The sequence below is a fragment of the Anastrepha obliqua genome, chromosome 1, assembly GCF_027943255.1.
Source record: "Anastrepha obliqua isolate idAnaObli1 chromosome 1, idAnaObli1_1.0, whole genome shotgun sequence".
Lineage (NCBI taxonomy): Eukaryota > Metazoa > Arthropoda > Insecta > Diptera > Tephritidae > Anastrepha > Anastrepha obliqua.
Window position 1 is genome coordinate 155,894,309 of NC_072892.1, and position 22,171 is coordinate 155,916,479.

The 22,171-nt window shown below is 34.4% G+C and overlaps 1 protein-coding gene across 5 annotated transcripts in view; it reads left to right on the forward strand.

The window, feature by feature from the left end:
• Nucleotides 1–12,291: 12,291 nt before the first annotated feature.
• The window catches only part of LOC129239031 (serine-rich adhesin for platelets), a 209,798-nt gene continuing 199,918 nt past the window's right edge, over nucleotides 12,292–22,171 (forward strand). For 4 of the 5 annotated variants that reach the window (XM_054874339.1, XM_054874494.1, XM_054874569.1 and 1 more), the window contains exon 1: nucleotides 12,292–12,445. The gene's annotated coding sequence lies outside the window, so the exon portion shown is untranslated. The remainder of the gene's footprint in view (nucleotides 12,446–22,171) is intronic. The other variant, XM_054874414.1, reaches the window with a different exon arrangement.

Genomic DNA, 22,171 nt, shown 5'->3' on the forward strand with positions numbered 1-22,171 from the left:
TTCAGTCGTTCAAAAACGTTAACCTTGTATTTTACTTATTGTATTCAAAAACAGAAAGAAATCATTAGGTGCCAAATAAGGGCCCATTAATTCGATCTTTTGAGTGCTCAAAAGGATTCTTGTGTGAGCCGATACGTTAGAGCTCACATTGTCTTGATGAAGGATGATTCGTCTGTGTCCCCGAAAACTTCTGGCAAATAAATGGATGTATAGCGTTGTATATATAGCGAAATTCTATGGCCTCGATGAGGAAAATTGCAATATAGCAAAAAAAGAACCTGGTCTTAAGCCTTATAAACTCACGGATGAAAATAAGAAAGTAAGACTCTAAAGATGTCGCTCGCTCCAACGTCGGGCCGCAGGTATGGGCTGGGAAAAAATCGTCTTTACGGATGCGAAGCTGTTTACCGTTGAACAGGCTCACAATCATCAAAACGACAGAAATTGGTCTACAGAAGCCCCTGGACTTTCGTTCATTGTTGAACATCGTCAAAATCCGCCCACAGAGCGAAAACAGCCCAAGAGTGGTGCAAAACCAATTTCCTCTCTTTCATTACTTCCTAAGAATGGCCATCCTACTCACCGGATCTGAATCCGCTAGATTACAGCGTATGGTCGATTTTGGAAGCAAGGGCTTGTGCAAAACGCCACAACACTTTGGAGTCCCTGAAGCAAGGGTTGCATCGAGAGTGGGATCGCATAACGGTAGACGAACTACGGCCTATAACCCAAAATTTTTTGAAACGTTTGAGCTTGTGTATTCGTGCTAAAGGTGGCCACTTCGAAACTGGCTGAATAAATGTTACTCAAACATTGTCTATTAAAATTTCACAATTTGTTTTGAGCTACTATAAATAATACATTTTTTTCATTAAAAAATATTGTATACACTTATTTTTTGTCACCCTGCATATAAATAAATGTATATATATATACATATATATAATGGTTGCGATATGGAGATCCGATTGACACCCAGAGGCTTTTGATTCTAGCGCAACAACCGTTTTTGGACCGCTTTCACCAAATTCATCCTGAAAGCATCGATGGTGACGCTAGAATTCGTTGGAACTCTTTATACCAGCGTATCTCTGTGTCCAATTGTGGTGCTGCAATGTCAAAAGTCAAAACAAGTTGGTCAATGCACTCCTGTTTCGATAATCCACAACGAAAATCGTAATAAATCATCGCACGAAACTTTTTACGAGATGCATTTTTTAACTCTCTGAAAAGATAACAAATAAAGCTCGTAAGTGAAAGTACAGAATATTTCGGTAGAAATATCAAATTACAGCTCATGACACATAGTGTTGCAAAGGCGACCTTGTTAAAAGGCAACCCACGTACAAAGTCCTATGAGAGTGCGTTTTTAATAAATGTTTTCTTACCTTTTTAACAAAAGCTCAATACTTAAATTAAATAAAAAAAATATATATAATATATATTAGGGCGGGTCGATTTAAAAATCGCTCATTGCTCTGTGAAAATCGTATTTTAGGGGTCAAAATAAGAAACTTTGCCTTCAAAACGAATTCTGATGTCCCCCAATTTAAAAATATTACCATTTTTGGCCTTTATATGAAAAAATCAGCTAAATGGCTATGTTTTTACTTTATTTTTATTTATTTATAATAATATTTATTATTTATTTATAATAATATCTATTTTTTCTCTTAAAAAATTTATTTAGTCAGAACATATGTAAATGAAAAAATTAATTTAAGTGAGTTATAGAAAAGAAACTAAAAAGTTCGACCCAAATTGGGGGACATCAGAATTCGTTTTAGAGGTATGGTTCCTTCGGCAAAGTTTCTTATTTTGATCCCTAGAATATGATTTGCACAGAGCAATGGGCGATGTTTTTGCTTCCCCACAAATCGACCCGGCCTAATATATTGTTTTTGGAAGGCGTGTAATATCCGTAGGCAGTAATGAGCTTTGATTCAGCGCATACTTAAAGTATAAAATAAACCCTTTCTTCTATACTTTTAAGATTGGGGAAAAACGAATGACGAATCTTTATTTGTAGGGGAAGGTATCAACGTTTTATTACCTGAAGCGGGGCGAGGTGAAAGCATTAGCGGAGCTTAGGAGCAACAGTCACAGCAGGTCGTTCTTATGACAGCCGAGTTCATGCTACTGGAACGAGTCGAACACAAGTTCCAAACAAAACAAAAAAAAATTGTCCATTCGTCATATGGAGAAAATGCGCAAAACATCCAGGGGAAAACTTATCGAAAATCAAGGAAAAGTTTGAGCTGCTTCAAACTATTATTTTATGACATTAAAATTTAATGCACCATATAACTGTGGAAACAATATTTTTTTTTATTTATGATGAAAAACTTTGAGATTTTGATGAAAATTTAAGAAATTTTTTAAATCTTATACAAAGTTTGACACTTTGATTTTTATAGTCTTTATTAAAGAATAGTCTTATAAAAATAGTTAAAATCAAAAATAAAATAAGTAAATAGTCAAAACGTGTCAATATGTGCTGCTTTTATAATGATTTCGGGTGGTGTAGTACCCAGAACTAGTCTAAAATGTTGGGAAGTTCCTCATGCTGAAATCGAATCTGATCTCAGAATATTCCCAAAACGATATACCCGTCTTAAAAGAGCAATAAAATAAGATTTTTTGCTTTATTTGAAGTTATGTAACAAAACATGGCAGTACAGGCGGCCGCCGTAGCCGAATGGGTTGGTGCGTGACTACCATTCGGAATGTACAGAGGGAACGAAGGTTCGAATCTCGGTGAAACACCAAAATTATAAAAAAAAGAAAAAAATTTTTCTAATAGTGGTCGCCCCTCGGTAGGCAACGCCATGAAAAAGCTCCTCATAAAAATATCTGCCGTTCGGAGTCGGCTTGAAACTGTAGAGCCCTCCATTTGTGGAACAACATCACGACGCACACCACAAATAGTAGGAGGAGCTCGGCCAAACACCCAAAAAGGGTGTACGCGCCAATTATATACATATATATATATAACAGTACAGGTTTTTTTTTTCAAGAAGTTCGTAAATTATCTCAAGAAATAACTCTTTCTCTTTCTCTTTCTCTCTCTCTTTCTCTAAAAAAAACATCTCATGTTGTTACATAACCTCAAATGGCGTTTTTTAAACTTTTAGATCGCAATATCTCACAAATTTTACGTACTGGGACCATTCTGAGAGCCATGAGAGATCAAATCTCAGTATATCGAAAACCTTTGAAGAAATTTAGTCTCATTCTTAGTTTAAAATTTGTATCGGTTTGTTTAATTCTTATTCCATTATTTTTGTTGTCAGAACTGTACTCAGAGTTATAGTGCTTTTCGACATCAATGGTGATACAGACCAAATATTTTTTCAGGTACGCCATGAACAAAACCACTTGAATACTTGGAAAGAAGAGAGGTTCTGGTATTGTGCTTATAGTGATGTGGATCACCGAGCAGGGAGTCGAAATTTTGGTTTGACACCTGTTGGATCTAACACTGACTAGATTTTCATTCCACGTAAAATTTTAAGAAGGATGGGGATAAAAAGAATGTTGTGGCATAGTTATTTTCTCAAGGGGAAACGGAGTAGCCTCTTCTATACGTAACAAAGCCAAACGACAGCAATACCGCTTGAACCGCTTGAGGCTATAAGGTTGAAGTAAAGCGCTTGCCTCCATTTTGCCTTATTATTATTATTATCTCTTGGATTGTTCAAAGAAGGGAGCTCCAGATGATGGTCCATTGATGAATGAATAATGATTTATGTGAGCATTTCGGCGACTTGGTTATATGTACTTCAGCGTAACCACTGGTCCTGTTCGAATGCAACTAAATGTTAACCCATCAAAATGCCAGCCACCATACCACCTGGATGGGACAGAGGGAGATACCCGCCTCTTGAAAACTCAAATACAGAAGAAATTAGCTTCGCTTCAACTTTCCAATTGACATCAGCTCTTCTGCGTGAGAAAAAATGTTTATTTGTGCTTCGTTCCATTGGGTAAAATAGCTTGAAAAATAGAACAAAATGCACTTTAATAAAGCATAAAATCTAGGACAAATAATTCTCGCTGGGACTTCATACACAATGCGGAAAAACATAAAGCATTTCCCATTTCGCATTCTGCACTCTTCCTCTATGAGTAGCAGTTGACGTCCGACGACGCCATCACCGTCAATTTTGTTGCTGCTGTCGCTGCTGTTTGCCAATTGCCAACACTGCAGTGTCAATTGATGTGGCGACAAAGCCCCTGCAGGATAACATTGAAGCAAAATAAACTCGGAAATGCTCGTAAAAATTTACAAAAAAAAAAAAAAAATCAACACAAAAACATTGAAGAATTGTTGTGAGTGCCAAAACGAAAGCGAATGGCTCGAAACGCGTGACACGCTGTTTGTCACCGGAGACAATTTCGGGCTTATTATGCTTGTGAGCTTGTGTGCGCTGACTACAATGCATATATCATATATGTGTGTGTAAGTGTATGTATGGGATATTCTTAAGCCCGCAGGATGACACGCCGCAGGCTCAACAAAAAAAAAAAAAAGAAAATGCACTGAATGACACGTGAACACAGCCATATATTTTGGCTTTGTTGCAATAAGTGCCAGCGAGCGCACGAGTATGAGTGAGAAGGAGTGCAGAGTGCTGAGTGTTGGGTGGGAGTGGGAGTGGGTATGAGAGTTGATATGCAAGTGTTTGGCAGACGTTATAGCTTCGCTCATAAAATTGACTTGGCGTTGTAAAAAGTATTGAAATTCTTCTTATTAAATATCAGTTTCATATTCTTTTCTTGACATTGGTGCTTTACTGTCGGGGAAAAAGAGTTTCATGATTTTTGGCTTTGCATTGTCAACTAACTGCATATAAATACTATAAAAATTGCATAGGTTTGCAAGTGTGTTTGTGTGTTTGTATGTTTTTCTTTTATTGGAGTGCTTCATTCAGTAAATCAGTAATTCTGATTACAAATGTCCAATGAAAGGCATTGATAAAAACTTTGGCTTCTTATGCCAGACATTGTTTTGAAAAATTAATGTTCTTCCTCTTTGCTCGACATGGTGGGAGTTGTCTGCCTTCACCGTTGCACAAAAACAAAAATGAGTGATTGTAAATTTGGGAGTTTCAGCAAATTTGGTATTCTGCCAAGTTTCTCAATTTGCTGTTGCTGGCTGTTATGCTCTTTAAACATTTCGTAATTTTGACAACTCTCTTGGGAGGCTATCGAATAGGAGGAAGCGTTTTGTAAAGTTTTAGGGCACAGGAGTGAGTTAATAAATTAACGATTTAGGCTGTAAAGTTGTATTTGGAGAAAAGTTATTTAAAATATTTAAATGAAGTAAAAAACGCGCTTTATAAAATGAAATGTGGTTCATTTTGACTGAAAAACTCAAAACCTTCAATACAGAAATTTAGTTTTAACTAAACTTAACTAAAAACTTTAATTAAAATTGGTAAGATGGATTCAGAATGCATTTGCTATTTATTTATTTTGAAACATAGAAAACCATCTCCCGTTCGCAGTCGGCTTATTACTGTTAATTCCTCCACTCGTGGAACAACATCAAGACGATGTCCAGAAATAGGAGGAGGAACTCGGCCAAACACCCAATAAAGGGTGTAAACATCAATTAAACACGGTGAAGTCCAAAATAAACAAGACTGGCGTCATAAAAATGTTTTTAATGGCGTCACCTTTTTAATGAGTTATTGCGTTAGAAGTTACATCCCTAGCTTACTTCCAGTGAAAGCTTGGTGACATTCGGTTCAGTGGAAGTGAAGTTATTGCGTCTAAAGTATCAATATGTTTGTGTCATCGGTACAAAAATGAGTTTTGAACAAAGAGCTAATATCAAATATAGTTTTAAAATCGGTAAAACGTTTACCGAAACATTGAATTTGTTTATAGCGATGATTGTCTATCTCGTGACTGAGTTCATGAGTTCACGTTTCAGAGATGGTTGTGAGGACATAAATGACAATGAAGGCCCGTATGGCCACCCAAAATCACTAATCACCGAAAACTCCATTGAAATCGTTCGTAAATTCCTCAAAAATGAACCGAAATCATCGTTGAAATTGGTTTGGGTACGTAATGCTGTATGATACAATATTCTGTTTACAAAATGCTGTATACAAAACTCTGTATTTCAGAATTCTGTATTACAGAATTCTGTATACGAAGTTCTGTATTTCAAAATTCTGTATTGACGAAATTTTGTATTGACAAAATTCTGTATTGACGAAATGCTGTAAGTAAATGATAAGAAATTCAACAAATTTTATAAAAAAAGTGCGCACTTTTTTCCTCAGTTTCGATAGAATCCACCGTATTTTTGCGTAGAACTCTTTTTCGCGTGGGAGGCCTTTGGCCGCGCTTCAAAAAAATAACCCTCATCAGTCCGACTCCGGCTACGCAATCCACCGTATTTTTGCGTAGAACGTAGACGTGCGGATGGATTTTAGTTTTTAATTTCCGATCGTCGTGTCTTCATATTATTTCGTTTTAAGCACTTTACACAAATTTCTGTTGAGTTGTAAGCCGCCGCTTCTGATTACGAGTACTCGCGTACAACAAAACAGGTAGACGGCCAAAAATTTCAATTAACTAATTTTTGCCAAAAGAACCATTTACCACAAGTGTGCGCTCAACCGTCGATATAACATAGTAATAAATATTTAACTCATGCAGTAAGTTTTCTAGTTTATCTAACATTTCCTTTGTTTTAGAATTTACTATGTCAGCGTTCCAAAAAAGGAATTATAAATATAAATCCGGTTTGCAGTTTTAAATTAAATTTTTTATTAAATTTATTTTCTTAACAAATAAGTTGCTAGTATTATAAATATTATATATTTCATTCTCGTGCTAAACACCAAGTGAAGCCAAGTCCTTCTCCACCTGATCTTTCCAATGCAGAGGAGGCCTTCCTCTTCCTATTGCGTTTACTTTATTTTAATTCAAAAACTTTACCTACATCGCCGCACAACTCTTACAAAATGTGTCTAATCTGATTTTGAATTCTGAAATTTGTTTACTGCTCGTGTAGGTGCCAAGATTGTTTATGCTTGATTTTACAACATTTTTCCCTTAGAAAGTAAGATGTATGTAGATATCTGCGCCCTAAATGTATGCTTCGTACATTGAGTACGCGCGACTGTAAAGTGCATTTAACTGTAAAGTATGACTGCACTGTATGAGCAGACTATGAAGGCCCTCAAATTGCGTTAGAAGTATACATGTACATTTTTTATTGAAGTTTTATGTTATTAAACTGTATTGTTTAAATAATTGTGCCTACATATACAGACATATGCACATGTTTATCTATTTGTAGTTGTCTGAGTCATCTGAGTCATAACAAAGCTGTTGCAATTAGTGATCTGCATAATATCCAACTCGTTTTTATGATTGTTAAACCAAAAAATTAGATACAATTAAAATGTAAAGACATACTAATTTATTCTTCTCTTTCATTTTAATAACCGACATCAGGCACAGAAAATCGAATTAGAAATGCATCAGAATTCTACTCTGGAACTCATATTTTAGCTTCCACTACTTACTAATGCATATGCACCTGCCCATAAATTTTTTCTTCAATAACAAACTAATTTACAGTTTCGTATTTTTTTACCATATCTATTATTGTTTATTTTTTATATGTAAACCTTTGCAATGCGACCCCACTTGGTTGAGTGCCATATTTACGTAGCTCATTCATCTATGATTAGTGATGCTCAGCTTATTTACAAATACATCCGAAATAGCTTCCAAACCACTAAGTGCAAACATTTTGTATTTTATCGGAGCATACATGCGCAATTACATTCATGTTAGTCCCTTCGCTTTAACTGTTAACCTTAACACGTTGAGCCCGGCATCGATATTACTGTACTTTCCATTTAGCCGGCAACGAGCGAGCAATCGGGAATATTCAGACTGGAGACTGGAGCGATTAGTTAGAAACGAATTGCAGCAGACAAAAGTACACTTTGAAAATATATTCTGTTTAGAGTGTTTCAATAAACTTCATTAAAATTACTATACATTTATTTTTTAACTATCGGTCTTAGTTCATTGTCGGTCCCTAGGGACCGACGCCGGCCAAACGGAAAGTTCACTGTCGGTCCCTAGGGACCGACGCCGGCCAAACGGAAAGTTCACTGTCGGTCCCTAGGGACCGACGCCGGGCTCAACGAGTTAACATGTCTTTAGTTTATATTTTCTATTGTTACCCTGTACACTTTGTTTACACTATGCACTGGCACCTACTAACAGCGAGCGCTCTCGGTACTGGGGGCCAAAAATACAAGAAAATTAACAAATAGCCATCACTAATACCAACTTAGCTTATTCAGTCAACCGGTTTTTCCCCTAATAGAAAACAGCTAGACGGCTACTGTGTTGATGTATCAGTTGCAATACTCACAAATAGGGATGCCAGATTTGTCAAATAAATGCTACATTTTATATACTAATATACTTATAGATAAGTATGAGTTGTAGTATAGACCCTATCGGTAATATATGTAGGTACATATGTATATAATATAAATAAAATTAAATTTCTGGTTTAATCTTTTAATTAAAAAACAAAACAAAATCAAAAACTATAAAAAAAAAAAATTCTGGTATATGAAATTTCTTTAATTGAATCAGTCATCTCCTGATTGCTTGACGTGTATCTAACTAAATAAATTCGAAATCTGAATAGATCTGAAAAGGGAAAATTACTAAATTTTATTACAATGACTACATTCGACGAAAGAAAGAAATGTAGGCTCTTATTCAGGGTATTTTTCTTGAAGCCAAAGATTATAAGTTGAAGTCAAGCACGGAATTGTTGAGGAAATCAGACGCTTTTAAGATTGAGGTGTGCTTTGGCCATACTCTTCCCTCTTGTTTCAATAAATTAATGGCTTGACGATAAATATTGTCTGTTTGGCCATTTTGCTGAAACAAAATGTCTTTAATGTGTCATTTGTTCATGCACTTTTGGGAATGAATAATAATTGCGGGGATTACATTTTTGATTTTCTTTATTTTAAAAGCGGTACATTTTGACAATTATCCCTCCGGTCAATAAATCTTCCCACACGGAGCGACCCAACGACAGCGATGCAAATGGGTGTATGGGTAGTAGATGGTAGTTAACTGTCTAGTTTCAAATGCGATAATTTTACTTATAACTAACAAAGTCACTGAGCCAAATCTGTCCCCTGAAAATTGATTTTGCAAACATTTAAACGCTACTTAGGCATAAGGCTTTCCATGATAAAATTTCAAATTCACTGGAAAAATTTTGTAGTTTCTCCGTTTTATTTTTAAAACACTTTGTACATCTAAAACTATTGCTTTTAGAGTCGCAAAAGTACATCTAAATTTTTAAAAACGAAAACAATTGATTTAACAATTTGAAAAGATGGCTCATAAATACATACATTTTATATATGGAAGTGAGTCTCCGCTAAACATCGTGAGAAAGCGCACATTAACATTTGGACTAGCTTCAATTATTATTTTTTTTTATCTTTTCTCTTTTTGAATGTTCATTAATCTTCAGTAAAAGTTTGGTGCATTGTCTAACAAATACTCAGTTTTGAAATTTTATACAAAAATTCCATAAAGTTTTTATCCAATCCCACTGCTCTGATTTAGAATTTCTCGCAGAAATCACGACATTTTTTTATATGGAGATAATGTACAATACCGTTAAGGGAAAAAAATGATAGAAAATTAACGCGAACTTCAAAGGTTCGCTTTAGAAAGCTATAAAATAAATTTAATAAGTCGTAAAACTGCATATCAAAAATTTTCCCGGGAATTCTATTTCGAAATTATAGAATGGAGATGAATAGTCTCTAGAAGTTTTCTAATTTTTGTATTAAATTTAAATACTGGACTTAAATAGATTTTCTTCGACATTGAAGTATATGTTTTTACAAAAATAATGAGCATTCAACAAAAAAAAACAAATACGATAAAAAGTCAAAACTGGTTGGAATGTTGATGTGCTGTCATTTGTCGTGGGCTCTACTTACTACAAATATTAAGATACTTTGTGGTTTCTATTTTCAGGTTTGACCTACATCTAAGCACCCTTTAATAAGCATTCTGGATTTATAGATTAACCAGTTACATAAAACATTGTTGATTTAGCCTGTGAAGTGTAATCCAATAGGTAGGTGGGAGATAGATGGAAGTTGCAGATGGTCTTTAAACCAACTCGCTTAGACCATCACCGGTCCATTGTGCCATCACACTAACGGTTTATCTGCTACTCCTCGTTAAACCATTTTGTTTTAAGTGCAAACTTATTGATCTGGCTGTCACTTATACATACATACATATAACTAAGGTCATCGGCATCATTCAAGAATGATGAGCCAAAGTATTTAAACTTAGTGGCATGTCACGCAGGACAATGGCAAAGAAGATGTTTGACAGACATCTCCTCCTCCTCGTTCTTGCAGCTTCTGTAATAGTCGAAATGAGGTAAATTCAATCTTTGAGAATATCAACCTAGGAGACAACGGCTTGTGTTCAAAGCAACTCACACAAAACTGCTTTTTCTCAATCGATTGAGTAACGCCTTTCAGTGCCTGACGTCCCACTTTAGTAAAATTCCTTTTGTAGCGATCCATATCACACCATCAAACCACCTCATGTTAGATGAAGAAACAATGCTACTCATACCACGCAGTTTGTAGGTTGAGAGGGGTATACCTACAATCTCCATACCGAGAGGGAGGTGAGTGGTAGTGCCCTCTCTCGCTAATTGGTCTGCCTTACAATTCTCTTGTATGTTACTATGCTTTGCCACCCATATCAAGTGGATGCGGAATATTCTGCCATCTCGTTAAGATATATCCGGCATTTGCGAGCAATGATGGAATTAGAGACAACTCCACCAAGAGATTTAATCGCTGCTTGGCTATCATAATAAATATAGATTTCTTTACAGATAGTATATTAATATTTTGGCTTAACCAGATAGTACGCTCGTTAATGGCGAGAATTTTAACCATTAGGAAGACGAGTCGAAACGCTTGCTTTTGGCTTCTAACAGCACACGCTAACGACAACTTTATCGTCAACACTTGAACCATCAATAAAGAATCCTAAGCAGTTTTTCCGACCAGGAATATTGTCAACCCACTCACATTGTAATACAATACAAATGGTGGAAAATGTATGGGTGTAATAAGGTATCAGATGGCTCAAAAAAAGTTTAATTTTTTTTTTTTTTGATTTTGTGATTGAAACTGTCAGCTGTACTCGTGTATCGGGTTAAGTTTGAATATTTACTATTCCAATAAAACCTTGAAAAAAGAGGGTTTGAACCTGGATCCCAACTGTTTGATTACGCCGCTTTACGATTTCATGAATCTTTAAGTTCAGATTGCCTCCCTACTTCAATTGTCGCAAGGCTGATGGATTACCAGGTTTGCTATTTAATTATGGGGAAAAGAAAATTGTGAGGGGAAGTTTTTCTGACCCGCGACTTGGGGATTCGGCAACCGAATTCTGCGCGATCATTTCACATGTATTCACACACTCGTCTAATCAGTCATTGTTCTGACGGCAAGAAGGTGTCATTGGTTGATTTCTTTTCGTTCATCACCAACACAAACTCCGTTTTTTTGTAAAGACACCCCAAGTGATGTCGGCCCATCAAATTCGCTCAGAGCCGAATAATGGTCTGCTAAATAGCACACCTCTAAAATCTTTTCACCATGAATTGCTGAAAGTCGAATGTCGTCTTATACAATCGCTAAAGTGCGCGAGTAATCATTTCTTGTATGCAATTTAGCGTAGTGGCAACCGCGCTCATTCACACAGACAGTAACTTACACAAAGATCTATGCGACAACTCTCGTGCACTCCAATCAATATATACAAATGCACACACCCGCATGCAAACATACATATACACACATATGGAAATAATGAAATGTGATCAATTGTATGTATGTATGTGTATAATTATTATGATAACTGTTTGGCTTGGCTTTTATGCGGCATGGCCACGGCGGAGTTGTGATAAAAATAAACAAAGCAAAAGCAAAGCAGCTGAGAGCGTGAGCACATATGCATGTAGCGAATGAGCGGCCGAGCCACTGAGTATTTACAACGTAACCAGAACTCAACCATTAGCCACCAACAGAGCGACTACAAACTTCCATGCAACAACTGAGCGCAGCCGAGACTAACCGAGCAGAGACTGAGCATCATTGGGGCCATATTGGCGCTTACTAAGTGGCTAAATGCAGCGCGGCCGCTGCGAAGGTGAGCTTAGAGCCTCAGTTTGTTTCGGGCTCTCGTGCTAAACGGTACAACACGCTATCGATGCGATACCATCGACAAACAGTGTTCGCCACAAAAGCAAAGTTAACAACGAATCGCAAACGAATTACAACGGATTGTTTTGACTTCCAAGTGGATACAATGTAAAGTATGTGATGGTAGAGTGGTGAAGGTGTGATTGAAGCTGAGATATGAAAAAAAGAAAATAATAGTAATTGTACACTACAATACGTTAATCAAAATTGATATGTTGCGTGATAATGTGAAACAACAATAAATGACAACGACAAAAGCAAAACAAAAAACAACAAAAATGATGATAATAAAAATGCAATTATATATTTACATACATGCATACTTACATATTTGCATACAGAATCAATGCACAAGTGCATAAATAAATTAGCAAGCTTGTATTACAGTGTTGTTGAGAGTGTGTCACTGCTGCTGCTGCTATTGCTGCTCAGCTCGAAAGTCAGTCACTGCTGTTAATGTAGGGGCATCACAATTCCAGACAATACACGTACAGATACAGCAGACTCACCGGTGTCCAGCTGATGTCTCGTACTGTCTAGGCTACAAAAAAAAAACAACAACAAAAATAAATATAAATATGTGTTGTGGGAGTGTTTCCGTCTCATGTATTGAGATGAAGTGTGTACGGCTGAAGGAGCGTGTGTGTATGTGCGGATTTGCCAGCCTCAGCGCGATTGCAATTCAAGTCAATTTGCTGAGGATGAAATTAAATTAAATAAATTCTATGGAAAGTAAGCAAGAATGAGACGATTCAGTTGAAAAAATTTAGCTGAAGACACATATTCGGCTTGAACTGAAAATTGAGCGCAAACTAATAAAAAGAAAAATAAAATAAATGACGTTTGTAGATCGAATATTAAGTGCACAAATAGCAATAAAAATGCAAATAAATAGTGAGAAATGAGAAAACAAGAAATGATCTCTGGCGATTTTCAAAGTAATGCATACGTATGTGTGTGTGTGTGTGTGTGTGTGAATGTATATATTACTCATCATAAATTAATAATTCAATTCAGGTTTTTTTAATTGCGCTTAGGTAATGTGGTTTTCTATCGTTTTGGAGGCTAAAATTTTTTGTTTTTTTTTGCTTTTTTTTGTTTGAAAAATATTAAGTATAGAAAAATGTATAACTGAGGGAACAGGCTGCTTAGGCCTTCATTCCAAATTTCGCAATTCCGTTACCTTCACTTATCTCTTCATATGAGAAAAAATGTTGTGATGAAGTTTTTAGCACCTCCAAGCTTATGCGACTTCAGCGAGTTGGTCAGATCAGTTGAGCCAATCATTTTGAATCTGAAACGCGCACTTTTCTCGCTAATATTCTAAAAGGCGTACGATCGGCTGATTTGTTTTTCAAAATCCTATAAGAAAAAAATATAAAAATATATTTCAATGAGTTTTGCTTTATTTGAAAGAATCAAAAGTATCCGGAATTTATTGTGCACTGTAAGTTCTGCCACAGTTTCGAGTGCGAAATAACGGTAACATGCAAATGATACCTAATTTAAACAGAAACCAGCCCTCTATTACACACACACATACACACATGTATGGTTAAATAAGGTTATTTGTGAAAAAAATATGTGAATCGTGGCTGCTGACAGACCAAATCGAATTCGTGACATTTTGGTAAAAATTCAAACAAAAAAAATTGTTGAAGAACTTTAGTAAAAATTCAAAATTAGTGATGGTGATTGTAGTTAGATTAGTGATTTAAAAAAAATGTAGCCCATCAGACCACGCCAACTCTAATTTATCTTGGCTATTGATGGCTGTTTCAAAATTGTTTAATTTTTTTTGCTGCCATGAAATATTTTTTTTTTAATAATAAAAAATTAATTTAAATAACTGATTTAAAATTAAATACAAATAGTGGTAGAAGGGAATAATTCAAATTTAGAAAAAAATGTCATCTATCTGACCACGCCAACTCTAAATTGTCTTGGCTATTGATGGCTATTTCAAAATTGTTTAATTTTTTTTGCTGCAATTAAGTAATTATTTTTTAATTAATAAAAAAAAATTAATTAATAAATAATTTATTTAAAATTTAATGCGAAAGTTGGTAGGAGGGAATAATTGAAATTAAAAATATAATTAAGGCATTAACAAATCAATCAAACTGCATGGCGACGCCCTACAAAAACACGATTTGGGTGTAATCATAATTTTTTATACATTTATAAATCTACATTTTCATAATTTTCGTTTTCATAAATGAAATATAATTACTCACTGATTTTTATCTCCAAAAATATTGGGCTAGTTGAAAAACTAACGTTTCCATGGCAGTCGGTTCATCTTTGCAGAAACGACCTGGATTTATGTATATCCGGCCAAGCGCTGTTACTCCAGTAGCAATCTCCCTAATTGTATGGGAGATGTTTATGCTGATGCAATAACAACAACAAAAACTAAAGAGAAGTGATCTTTTTTAATATAGAAAAAAATTGTAACTCTGAAGTTCGAATATTTAATTAAATTAAATGAATGCTAACTTTTTTTACGGTTTTTAGATGCTAAAATGATAACAAATTAAAAAAATTGGAAAAAAATATTGAGATCAATTTTTTTTAATATTTTAAATACCTTAAAAAGCTGAGATTTCTTTTACGGTTTTTATAAGTTCTGGAAAAAATTTGTTAGATGAATGCAAACTTTTCTTTACAATTTTTAAATACTGAAATAATAAATAAGTAAAAATTTGAAGAAAAAACATTTAGGCCAATTTTATTATTTTTTATTTTTTAAATACTTGAAAAAGCTCGGATTCCTTTTACGGTTTTTATAAGTTCTGAAAAAATTTCATTAAAATGAAAATTTTTCTTTACGATTTTTAAATACTGAAAAAATTAAAAAAAGTAAAAATTTGAAAAAAATATTTAGGCCAATTTCTTATTTTTAATTTATTAAATACTTCATAAAACTCAGATTTGCTTAACGGTTGGTATAGGTTCCGAAAAACAGTAACTTCCCTTTTAAATTTTTCCAAATTAGTTAATATTAAAAAGTATGATTCCCGGAAAAAATAAACCTTAGCTCTTTTTAAGTTTTATTAAATTAGCCAATATTAAGAATTTTGACCTTTTCCCTGATAACGAACCCGAATTTTTTAGGATTTTTGCAAAGTTTAAAAAAAATGTTTAACTTTTCTTTTTTAATTTGTTTTTGAATTAGCAGATATTAAAAATTATGACCACTTTCCTAATTACAAGCGCAATTTTTTAATGATTTTTGTAAAGTCTAAACAAAATTAAATACATTGTTTTTAAGTTTTTTTGAATTAGCAGATATTATTTGTTTTATTTATCTGTGTTTTTATCGGATTAAGATCCCATATTTTTTATTTTTATTTTTATTTAAGCTGAAATTTTCTTTTGAATTATTTCTTTTTATTGTTCTTAAATTGTTAATTAGTAAAAACTATGTCATCTTCACTTTTAAAAACCCAGAATTTTTTGACGATTTTCATAAGTTCTGAAAAGAAAAAAAAAATTAAAATACTTTCTTTTTTTTTATAATTCAAAATTATTAGAAAGCTGAAATTTGATTCTCTCTGTTCATCAACACACATTTTTTAACCATTTTTACAATTTTTCGAAAATAATAAATATTTGAACTTCACTTTATTAAATTTTTCACTTCAGTACACTCTTTCAAATTACGACTCTTCTCTAAATACAAACCTAGTTTTTTTATAAGTTCAAAAGAAATTTAAAAAATATTTTTTATTGTTTTCAAAATACTAATTAGCAAAATTTATGAGGTCTGCAAGCAAAAGGGTTTAAATTTCACTTTAATTAATTTTTCCAATTATTAGGTATTAGAAATTATGATTCTTCTCTGATTACGAACCCAGATAATTTTTTTGCAATTTTTATAAGTTCTAAAAATTATACTCTTATACACTTCTTACCTCACTTTTAAATTTTTTTTTTTAATTACTAGTTGGTAAAAATGATCGCATTTTCCTTTTTAAATACCCAAGGTTTGGTTACAACCGAATTAAAAAAAATCGGGAAACAAATTTTAGGCCGACTTTTTCCATTTTCTTTAAATTACAGGTATTAGAGTCTAAATTATGACTCCTCCCTGATTACGATATTTTTTAGCCTTTTTATAAGTTCTGAATAAAAAAAAAAATATTTAAACTTAACTTTTTTGAATTTTTTCAAACGAGCTAGAATTAGAAATTATGACTTCTCGCATGATAAAGAACCCAGACTTTCTTTCAACGATTTTAAGTAAAAAAAAGTAATACTAATAATCTATTTCTTTTTTTACTTCTCAAATTATATATATATATATAATTGGCGCGTACACCCTTTTTGGGTGTTTGGCCGAGCTCCTATTCCTGTTTGTGGTGTGCGCGTCTTGGTGTTGTTCCAGAAATGGAGGGACCTACTGTTTCAAGCCGACTCCGAACGGCAAATATTTTTTATGAGGAGATTTTTCATGGCAGAAATACACTCGGAGGTTTGCCATTTGCCGCTTTAGAAAAATGTTTTTCCTAATTTTGGTGTTTTCACCGAGATTCGAACCTACGTTCTCTCTGTGATTTCCGAATGGTAGTCACGCACCAATCCATTCGGCTAAGGCGGCCGCGAATTTTTTTTTTTTTTTTTCTCAAATTACTAATTAGTAAAAGTTAGAACATAGGTATTAGAAATTATGATTCTTCTCTGATTACGAAGCCAGATATTTTTTTGCAATTTTTATAAGTTCTAAAAATTATACTCCACTTCTTACCTCACTTTTAAATTTTTTTTTTTTATTGTAATTACTAGTTGGTAAAAATGATCGCATTTTCCTTTTTAAATACACAAGGTTTGGTTACAACCGAATTAAAAAAAATCGGGAAACAAATTTTAAGCAGACTTTTTCCATTTTCTTTAAATTACAGGTATTAGAGTCTAAATTATGACTCCTCCCTGATTACGATATTTTTTAGCCTTTTTATAAGTTCTGAATAAAAAAAAAAATATTTAAACTTAACTTTTTTTGAAATTTTTTCAAACGAGCTAGAATTAGAAATTATGACTTCTCGCATGATAAAGAACCCAGACTTTCTTTCAACGATTTTAAGTAAAAAAAAGTAATACTAATAATCTATTTCTTTTTTTACTTCTCAAATTATATATATATATATAATTGGCGCGTACACCCTTTTTGGGTGTTTGGCCGAGCTCCTATTCCTGTTTGTGGTGTGCGCGTCTTGGTGTTGTTCCAGAAATGGAGGGACCTACAGTTTCAAGCCGACTCCGAACGGCAAATATTTTTTATGAGGAGATTTTTCATGGCAGAAATACACTCGGAGGTTTGCCATTTGCCGCTATTAGAAAAATGTTTTTCCTAATTTTGGTGTTTTCACCGAGATTCGAACCTACGTTCTCTCTGTGATTTCCGAATGGTAGTCACGCACCAATCCATTCGGCTAAGGCGGCCGCGAATTTTTTTTTTTTTTTTTCTCAAATTACTAATTAGTAAAAGTTAGAACATCTTTCTTTTAAAGAGCGCAGCTTGTTTTTAATGATTTTTGTAAGTTCTGAAAAAAAACAAAAACAATTTTTAGCTTTGTTTTTTTAATTCTTCTTATTAGATAATTGAACTTTTGATATCCGTCCCGATTACGCACCCAGATTTTCTTGCATTTTCAGTAAGTTCTTAAAAATAATCAATCAATTTGCTTGCCATTAAAGTTATCATTCAGATAAGGCTGGGTTAGGCTGAATTGGCTACCTACCGCTGATGCCAATCGCATCCATAAACTAAAGATAAATGCGCGTTGTGACATCAAAATGTGGTTAAATATTCCCGCTTGAACCAGCCAGTATCTCTGACAAATCTCGTCAGTTCCTTTAAGTCAATACGCAGCGCTTGATTTAGAGTGGTGAAAAATGAAGCCCAGAGACGGCGAAGTCTATTTTGCACAGTGCCCTGCTTTCAGCGAGGAGAAGAGAGATGATTTTCCCACCTTATCATTTCTATAGCTCCTACTGCATCATCAGAAAGCTGCGCTCAGCCTTCTGCATGCTTGCCTGTTAAGGGATCCCGATGATCTAGAGCTCGAAAATTTAGGGCATTTTCAGGATTTTTTTTTTACAATAAAAGAATGAAAACCGATATATACATTTTTTAGGCTTTTTATTTAACTTTTTTTACATACAAAAATGGAAAAACAAAAAATCGATTCTTTCAAATTTCTAGACCACCGGGCCCCTTAAATGTGTTCAACCGTCTCGTGGTAGTTTCTGGTCCAGTTTCGTTGAAATAAAAATTTACCAAAAGTCTAAAAAATCGATATGAGCTGTTTGAATATATTTTTTTGAAAAACATTATTTCATTTTTAACGCCGTAAGCTGCAGTTTTTGGACTAAGCTGCCGAGTTTCCGTAAAATACTTGTCGCTTTTAACTTTTAGCTTAAAGAACTAAAGTTTTCCATTTACTAGATCCTCTTCTAGCGCTTTTTACGTGCATCAGTATCTATTTCAACACAAATATTTCCTTCAAAACTTCTTTTTTTGTTGTCAAGTCCTTTTCGTTTTATTTCGTTTTTGCAATGCGGTTTTGTTTACGACTAAGTTTGTTAACTGGTTGCGTTGTTTTTTCCATTTATCGACTTGTACTCCGAATGGGGTTTGCATTGAACTAAAGTCGACATTTTTGCTTGACGTTTTTGCTTTTAGTTTTTTATTTTTTATTTTTTTTTGCGGTTTAAGTAGCCTCAGTCGATTTTTATCGAATAAGCAATGAATAAACAGCCTGCGTCAAATGTTGGATTTGAAGAATTGTGAGTTATTGCTCAAAAATATATGTAAGTAGGTTGATACTCACATGTAAAGTAGTGGCCAAAATTTAAGTACCTGCTTAGCAAACGTTCTTGTATGGTTTCATATAGTAATGTTTTTTTTTTAATAAAGTTTTGAATAGAAAATATCGGTAAATAAATTTGAAGATGCACAAACTGGATTTCGGAAGTTTAAAGTACATGTAGATGTATGTATATGTATGTACATACATAGATACATCTACTCACTGATAATTTGAAATATAGCAGCTTAGTGTTTGTGTTTCGAATTGCGGTTTTGATGGAATGAATGTTTCTTTGAATTTTTTAAGGGGTTAAGGGTAGTCAGAGGCCCGAGAAAATGATGATGTTCAATAATGGTTTTTTACTAGTCAGTTGCTATATTTTACAAAAACAAAAACATTGCATTAACACATCATGCTTCGACTTGACTTTAGCAACATTTTCCATAAAAAAAAATAAAAAATTGTAAAAGATATCGCTGTTGATGTGGAGGCCGTTTCTCCAGACGTTCTTGCGGTGATCATCACAAGTCCTTGGAGATTAATCTTGTGCCTGATCCAAGCAATTTTTTTTTTTTTTTTCAAGATTAACAATATAGCGGCTTCAGGAAGTATTTTTCAGATGTTCGAGAAAAAAACCGATAAATAATTGTTAAAAAAATCGAAATTTTTGAAAAAAATTCCTTCGATCAGGGACAAGTTTTTTATGTTTTTCAAAAGTAGCATAAATTTTATTGAAATCTACCAAGCGGTTTTTAAGTTACAGTGATCACCAGTTCAAAAACATCGTTTTGAGAAAAATGCATTTTAAGTTGTTCTCCAAAAGTATTTTTCGGATTCAATTCAAATTTTCACACAATATTTTTAAGATATTATACTTTAAGAAAATGTAAAAAAATCCAATTTTTTGAAATTTCTGACTACCCCTAACCCCTTAACAAGCAGATTTCTGAATTCCTGGAAAATTTTGAAATTCATGAGCTATCTTAGCGAGTACAAGCAGTTTGTCTATTATTCTAACGAAATTCAGATATATTGATTAAGAAAATATTAACTTTTCCATGGTTTTCTTTCAACCTTTGATTTTATTTGACCTACCACAAAAATTGAAAGAAAAAACAGAGTACACTTCAAAACCAGCTGTCAAGAAAGTATTTTTATATTTGCAAATGTGATTCAGTAGTTTGTATGACTACCCCGATGATCCAAATCACTTTTTAGTTTGCTTCTCGTAGAAGGAATATCATGGAGACCTCTATTAGACGGACACTTCCCTTGGGCGTACATTTTTTCCTATACGAAGTCAAAGGTATCAAGTATAGATTACGAGGTTTGGCCTTTTAAATTCGACTGCCACGCCACCGGGGATTCGGCAGCAGAAGTACGCCCCCTTATTTCACACGTATTCCCACAGAAGTAACAGAATGGAAGCTGTATTGATTTTTTGCGTATATCACCAGCACAATCTCAGTTTTTTCGTAAACAAACCGCCGTTACATCCCAATCGCCTACAGGGACTCTCACTTCTTAAAACCAAATCAGACATCACAATCCTCGACCACAACTTCAAGAAAGACTTTACGGTATGTTTTCCACCGAGAGCCGAATGGAGGAAAGGGAAAGTGATTGGTAGATTTGATTTCGAAATCTACACTGATGGTTCTAAAATTAACTGTGGTGAGGGAGCTGGCTTCTATTCGGAACCGATCAACTTATCCAAATCAATTCAACTTCCTGACTACTTCAGCGAGTTCCAAATGGACCTACTAGCACTCAGGGAAGCTTGCAAATCAGTAAAAGCCTATAAAAAAATTGGTGTAAGAGTTGCTATCTTCTCAGACATTCAAGCAACTATCAAGGCTTTAGATTCCAATTCCATTTCATCCAAACTAGTTTTAGAGTGTAGAAAAGGAACTAAAATTGCTTGGTCATTGGCTTAAAATTTTTCTGATATGGGTTCCCGGTCATAGGAAGAATATAGGGGGTAATGAGATAGCAGATGAGCTAGCAAGAAAAGATTCGGCACTAGACAGAGGAGAGGAGGTGACAGTTGCTATTCTACAATAAAAACATCCATAGCTTCACACTACTATGCTTTAGCCGAAAGAGGGTGGAAGCAATTAATAAAATGTACTACAACAAGAAAAACATGGCCGTCGGTCAACATCCAAAGTATCCGAATTACCTGTTAGGCTGCGCTCGCTCAAACATTTCACGCACACTGCAACCTTTGCAGGTCACTGAAAGGTAGGCGATCATGCAGCCAGACCCAACCTACCTATCACTGCCATCTGCAAAAGCTGTCAGGCGGAGTGGGTGAAATAAAGTATTTTCTATTATATATGCGAATGTCCAGGTTTTGCCAGAAAAGACTTCTCTCTTTCGGCAAGCCCTTCTTACAGCAAATTAATGGAATCTCAGACACAGAGATAAAAAGTTTACTGTTATACTTGGATCTCACGAAATGCATCTGAAAAATACAGACATCACGCGATAAGTGGGAAGTAAAATGGCGCTAGTCGCTAATTGGGATTATGTCAGTAGAAATACTCAATCATTTAAACAACAACAACAGCAACAACACATATCAAGTGACGTCAGGAAATCAGCTGATTTCTTGAAATCTTTAAATGGTGTTGGTCACACCCTGAATTCGCCGTGTCAGGTATAAGAACAAATTACGCTCTCTTGAGTGGACACCGCTTCTGGACGGACGAAAGTTGACTGATGGTGAATGTCTGCCTAAGGGAGGTTTTACTGCTTGCCTTTTTCACATGAATCGGGCGACAAAAATAAGCATCTAGTATTATACACAGTGCGAGATGCATGTTTGTATGCTAAAGAGCAATGGTCCGGTCTAGAAAGCTGCAGAACTGCAAAACAAGTCCGAACAGAAAACTGTCAAACTTTCTACTAATACTTGGAAGGAAAGACGTTCGGTTGATGCTCGGTAGTATTACAGGACACAACCCATGGGGTCAGCATATGACCACCATTGGAATCATTGACTATCTACCCCCTTTCCAG